We start from the raw sequence: 6,481 nt of genomic DNA, 5'->3' as shown, positions 1-6,481 counted from the left end.
TACCTCGCACCATATTTCCGTTTAGATTCGATCTGCAGTGTATTGCCTCTAACTTTTGCATACGAACTCGGATTGAAATGATCTATATATCAAAATTAATTGCCTCGACGAGACGAAGACAATTCCTTTAGAGTGTTACTTCATCCGAGGTCGTCTTGATGGCGTAATTGGCTGAAAAGCACTCGGAGCACTAAATTCTGCCACTCGGAGCACAGTTTCGGCCCCTAAGATGAGGTCGGATGTCGATGACTTAAACATCAGAGTTATTCCACTCGGCGGCCTGAAACTTTTCATGCTTAAAACTCTTTCACTTGAGGCCATCTTACTTGCCTTTTGTACCTTGCCAAAATCTGGTGTCAACACATGCCCCCCTGTTTTCTGGCAGAGCTTGCGTGCCAGAAAATACTTCTTTTAAGCACGATGTCAACACTACATCGGCTGTGCATGCTGAAGACGATAATTGTTATCGGCCCTATGCTTAGGCTTGTTGCTGCTTGGGTAGAGCATTTTCAGATAATAGTCGTATGAGAACAACCATTGGATGCCACGAATGCCTTCATGTAAGTCTCTCATGTCAATCCTTGACTTGACCTTTATCCAAGTACTCGATGGGGATATTAGAACCATTCGGCGATACCGGATGCCAAAAGATTATGTCCATGCAACTTAAAGGAACCATCAACTATTCGGTGACTCCCCTCATTGTTGATAAAAATACTCCATCAAGTCTCCGCCGAATAATGTTTGTCTCCTACTTGGATCCTGCAGATAAGGGAAACTTTCTCCAGCCAGCTATATGACTCGCACTAGATCCATCAGTGGCCGACTCCACCGTGGAGTCAGCCGCAATTCGTGAGTTCAATGCTTGAGTGATTCGTTGATGCATATAAAGATAACATTTGTTAGACGGTTGGCAACGAATCATTGTGAACCTTGATGCACGCCACCCCTGTAGCCAAAAAGTCCTCTAGCCTGAATAGCACAGCATATTCGGCTTGATTATTAGCATGTAAGCTCTAGTCGTCATGAAGTCTTCAAATCAAGCTTGTGAAGAAATATGTGAATAACGCCGACTCTGGGCGCTGCTAAACTGAATCATGAAAATAATCTCCACGACATTTTGACTTGGCGTCCAGTGAGCGCCGACTGATAAATGTGATGTCACGCCCCCTTCCTTCGGTCTCCTGAGTCAACATTTCCTTGCTCCCCGAGTGAACAGAGCTTCATTCAACTCGGTGACACACTTTTTCTGGATGATGTGATAAACCGACAATATGAGTCGACAACTTTTCTTGCACTAGACTTTCAATTAGTGGCCGAATAATTAGTCGGCCTTCCAGTGTTGGCAAAACTAAGAATTGGCTTTGGGAATATGAGATACACCACAATGAGCACAATTATTCAGATGCCAATTTTGTCAACACAATATATTCTTGGGGCGATATGCATATATCGGCCATGTGTCTTTATCTCGAAGGACATGGTGAGCCCGTCCACCAAAGTGTGAATAGCCGAAATAATTCAGATGTTTCGGCTGGGGTTAAGCTCTGGGATGCTGGTTTTAATGGAACGGTCGAAGAACATGGACGATGTGCCATTTGGAGTCCCTTATAGTGAGATGAAAACTGTCGACTCCACCTACCGTTTTCACACTTGTCCTCCTTTACTCCTACCAGCTTCGCAACAGGAGATGTGATTCCACTCTTGACTCAAGGATTTATCTTGGGAACCCAAGCCATATTCCTCTTCTCCAGCTCCTTGACCCTGAGCCTCTTTAATTTTCTTTCTTGCCAATGTGATAAGCCGAGTGAGCATCCCGGCTGTGATTTTGTTTTATGCACTGGCAAAATCTTCCTGACTTTGGGCATCTCCTGCTTGGCCTGACCAAACTCGGCGATTAGATATTTCAAAGTTAATTGCTTCACTTTCTTGTCCTTAGTAGCCAACATAGACTCGGCTGGCTTTTTGTCATTTGGAGTCGGATCTGAAATAGCACATTTGCGGCCATCCTTTTTCACTCGGTATACTTGCTTGTCCGCATCCATCTTCTTTGTTGAGCTCCGGACCGATTCCTTTTGGTTGAGTCGGTCTATAACATGTTGTTTTTGAACAAACGACGATCCTCTCGGAGCTAAATAATTTTGCTGAGGTGGTTTAGAATATGATGGATAGTGTGCCCTTGATTTATACTTGTTCCATGATTGATATGAATAATAGTTAGCATGGGGAGGAATCCATGGCATTGGTATTGGTGACCCAAAAGGGGAATATGGAGTCTGGTTGCTCAACTTCTTCCTTCGCCAATCCCGGTGTTCAGATTTATGCCTTGGGGTGACTTCAATGCTTTTGTTTCACTCGGCCGATAAACACTCTTCGCCTCACTTATCTTCTGATATTTTTCTAGTAACTGCGCAAAAGTGACTTTTGGCTTTTTACCTTTATGCTTACCATTGCCTTTGCTTTCTTTAATTGTGCATGTATCGGTCTTTGAATTTTCTCGTTGCCCCCCAGTGCTAGATGTCTCTGTTGTAGCTTTGATGGAATTTCCGTTTTCAAGATTGTTCTTGATGCACTTTTTAACAATATCCTTGCTTGAAGACTTTCCCCCATCATCACTGGTGTGTACCTGTCCACTTTTAGATGAATCGGCTGGAGATAGCCGAGTCAATATTTGATTGTCGTCAAAACCAATCTGATCCGCCTAGCCAAATGATCGCGCCTCAACAAAATCCAATCGTCCTATTTTGTCCGATTGCTCGACTTGATGGATCATGTTGCAATCTTTTACATTTTTCTTGAACGAACATTGCATTCGCTCTTGTCTTGACGGCTCGACATCGTGATAAATTACAATAATAGGATTAGTCAGGGAGGTACCGATGATGTGATCAACTATGCCTGCACTAGACGTACACTCCTGGTCCATTAATTGATATTGTGATACCGGCTCTGAAACAAAACAACCGAGTGGTGCCAGCTTAGTGTCATCTGACTCGGCTATGCATTGATTTTCGTTGTCCTTTTCCGATGCTTTTGAATCGGCTATCCTGGAGAACTTTGAACCTGGATTTATATTCCTACAACCAAAATAATTATAGAATATATGTCTCATCTGAGACCAAATGTTAGCCAGGCATGAAACAAACAAAGTTGTCCATATGAATATAAAGTTCAGTCGACATGACAGGAACAACTTAGGTTGCGATAAGTTGTCACTATTAGCCTCTATGAATGATGACATGTGTCGATCAGCATGATTAGTGACAAGATAATTCGAAACAAATAGATTACTCATCTTGATTGGTCTTTTAGAATCAATTAGAATCTTACCAACGGGTGCATCAACAATATGATTTTGACCAAATCGAAAATTGAAACTGTCTGCTAGGTGTACCTTTGTGAAGACTTTGGAAGGAGAAGGTGGTTGCACCACTGGAACAGTATCTTGCTCCACTTTTGAATAATTCTCCAACACCTCTTCCTCTTCTTCTGGATCTCGTGCCTCATCACTCGGATTGATTGAGCAGATTTCACTCGGATTGCCCGAGTATATTTCATTCGGGTTGCCCGAGTATATTTCACTCGGATTACCCAAATGGATTTCACTCGGACGCTCTTTGTCAGTTGAACTTTGCTCAGGTGCACGCTCTAGTTCTTGATCTTTATCACTGGCCAAACTTTGTTTGGCCATATAACTTTTCTCTTGATGCTTATCAATTTCTTTGGCACGGAACTCATAGGGAAGCAAGTAAGCTCCCTCATATCCAAAAAAATCTAACACGGCCAATTCGTTGCGTTTATCGTTCCTTTGCTCGGCAAAACTTGCATCTTCTGTTTTGGTACACGCGGCAATAATTGGCTTGATGCACTCGACTTTAGCCAGCAATGCACTCGTCTGGAACGATGCACTCGACTGGCATGATGTACTCAGATGGGTCGATGCACTCGGCTGGTATGATGTACTCGGTATGGACTCTGTGCACTCGGTTGTAACCGTCTCTGTGCTCAATCTGGTTTCAACTGACTCCAACATCGACTTTTCTTTAAAGGAATCGTTCGACTCGGTTGTAGATGACTTATTCATATTTGACTCAGTTTCAACCGAATCAACCATATTAGCTGAGTGAACCCTTTCTTGCTGATTTTCTTGCAAACCTTCTTGCTTTAATATCGCAAAAGGGCCAACATAGTTGCTGGATGGAGGGAGGCACTTGACGTATTCTTGCAAATATTCCTCTCCACGGCTCTTCTTGAGTGCTTCGTAAGCCTATCGTTATTCTGCTGGTAATTCCTCAAGAGTTGGCGTAGTAAAGCCATTGACTCTATTCCCTGTGAGAGTTGGCTTGACCCCATCCATTCGGGCGACATATTTTTCTTTAGACTCAGCCCTCTTTGGATCAGCTTGCCCCCCAATACTTTTAGGATCTTTCGGCAATGAATTGATGTTGCCGGAATTTTGCAATTGTGTAGGGGGTGTATAACATGCTGCAGTGATAGGTGAAGACATGTGCACTACTGTCGAATATTCTCTCTCGCCAATTTGATCAATCGGCAAAACTTTGTCTTCCTTCAGAACCCTATCTCTTATTGCATCATAATCAGGAACCAATCCCTTTTCATGTTGCTCAAGGCAAATAGCACTAATCTTCTTATTTTGGGCTAAAGTTTTTAATGCAGCCAGAGCCACCTCATCTCCTGCAATATTAGGCACATATGCTCCTACGGAATCTCCATTCACTCGGCCATAACCACAAAGGTGATCTGAGTCATGAATATTTTTAGTTTCACATGCCGCTGAACAATTAATCTCACGAGGTGTAGTATATGATGTTTGAGGATAACCGGCCACATAGCTAATGGAAGCATGGCCAATTCCCCCATCCATCGGCATGTTTGGGGATGAACCTGCATATTGCGAGTCGATTGCCAATGGATAAAACAGTGAGACACCCTCCTATAATTGAGGTGTCATATATTGATCACTCGAACAAATCATGTTGTTCATCGGCATATTGAAAGATGTTGCCGATGCACGAAAGTTCAGATTCGTAGGTTGCATGTCGCGATTCTGTAAATTCTAAGTTTCTCCAACGGAATAACTAGTCGGCCTTTGCTCGTTAGGGCTAGCCGACATGACATGTCCATTGGAAGATCTAGCAACATCAACATAATGGCTATTTGCATCTACATAAGGAGATTGATGATACATGTTACCGTTGTAGATTGCAGCCGCTTGATGACGCTCTCCTCGTAGAAAGAACAGGTTGGAAACTGTTCAAAGCTTCATCCCCAGCGGAGTCGCCTAAAAGTGTGTTGACACACGAACACGTCACGTGTACCCTCGACGCCGGGGGTGATGCACCGCAGCTCACGTCGAAGGAGACCCGACCGACAACGTGATACGCAAGACAATCGACGGGCGCTTTTGAAGACCCGAAACCCCACACGCCCGGGAGGGACCCCGTTAGGGAGTGCGGCGGCTATGGGCTGCCCTAGGTCGATTCGCTCGCCCCTAGAGCCTCGTGGATCGCTGCCCTCCAACGTGAAGAACGAACGAAGAACGAGAAAGAAAGATACAAGGGTAGGGGATAAAGATAGATGAACACAAAAGTGTAATAGATTGATTGGTTCGATTGGTGTTGTTCAATCGGCCGTCACCCCCAACATATATAAGAGGCGGCTGGACTTCCTGTACAAGTAAAGGATTCATCTAGGCTTTCCTTACAAAAAATTACATCAATTCACGTCCTAGAGTCCTAGTTCTATTCCAACTCGGATTCAGTCTGAATCTGGCCCAACTTCTGTTCCTCCTTGCGTGGGCCGTCGAGCTTGCATATGATCTCCAATCAAGACGGCCCAAATATCAAACCTGTGCGCCTCGACGAGACGAACAACTCTCATGTTGGTCACTTTTTCAAATAAGGCCATCTTGAATACCTTTTGAGGTCATCTTTACCTTCCAGTCGGACTCGGTCTTGCAGCAGACTAGATTATCCGAGTCTCATAGTGAATCTGCAGGTTATATAATATCTCTGATGATGATGACTCCAAAACCAAAGTTTACTGTTTTGACGATACGCACAACTTCCGTGTTGAACACTTCTCTATCCGAGGTCATCTTGATAAACTTTCGGGCACATGCTCAGTTTCACTCGGATTTGAGCTCATCCACTCGGATATTAGAGTCACTCGACTCGTCCGACTGGACTTTTTCACTCGGATGTTAGAATCTTTCACTCAAAAGATAATATGCCACTCGGATGACTATATTTTCACTCGGAAAGGCAATCTCTTACTCGATCGGCAAGTTTTAATTCCCACGGTAATATCTTTACTCAGATGATAATAAGTTCACTCGGAAGTCAAACTTTCACTCGACCGGTAAGTTTTCCCCCGAAAGGTAAGCTTTCACTCGACCGGTAAGTTTTCCCTCGAAAGGTAAGCTTTCACTCGACCGGTAAGTTTTCACTCGGATGATAAG

The sequence above is a fragment of the Triticum aestivum genome, chromosome 3B (genome assembly GCF_018294505.1).
Source record: "Triticum aestivum cultivar Chinese Spring chromosome 3B, IWGSC CS RefSeq v2.1, whole genome shotgun sequence".
Classification (NCBI taxonomy): Eukaryota; Viridiplantae; Streptophyta; class Magnoliopsida; order Poales; family Poaceae; genus Triticum; species Triticum aestivum.
The sequence above is the reverse complement of the archived record's forward strand: the minus strand, read 5'-3'. Positions refer to the sequence as shown.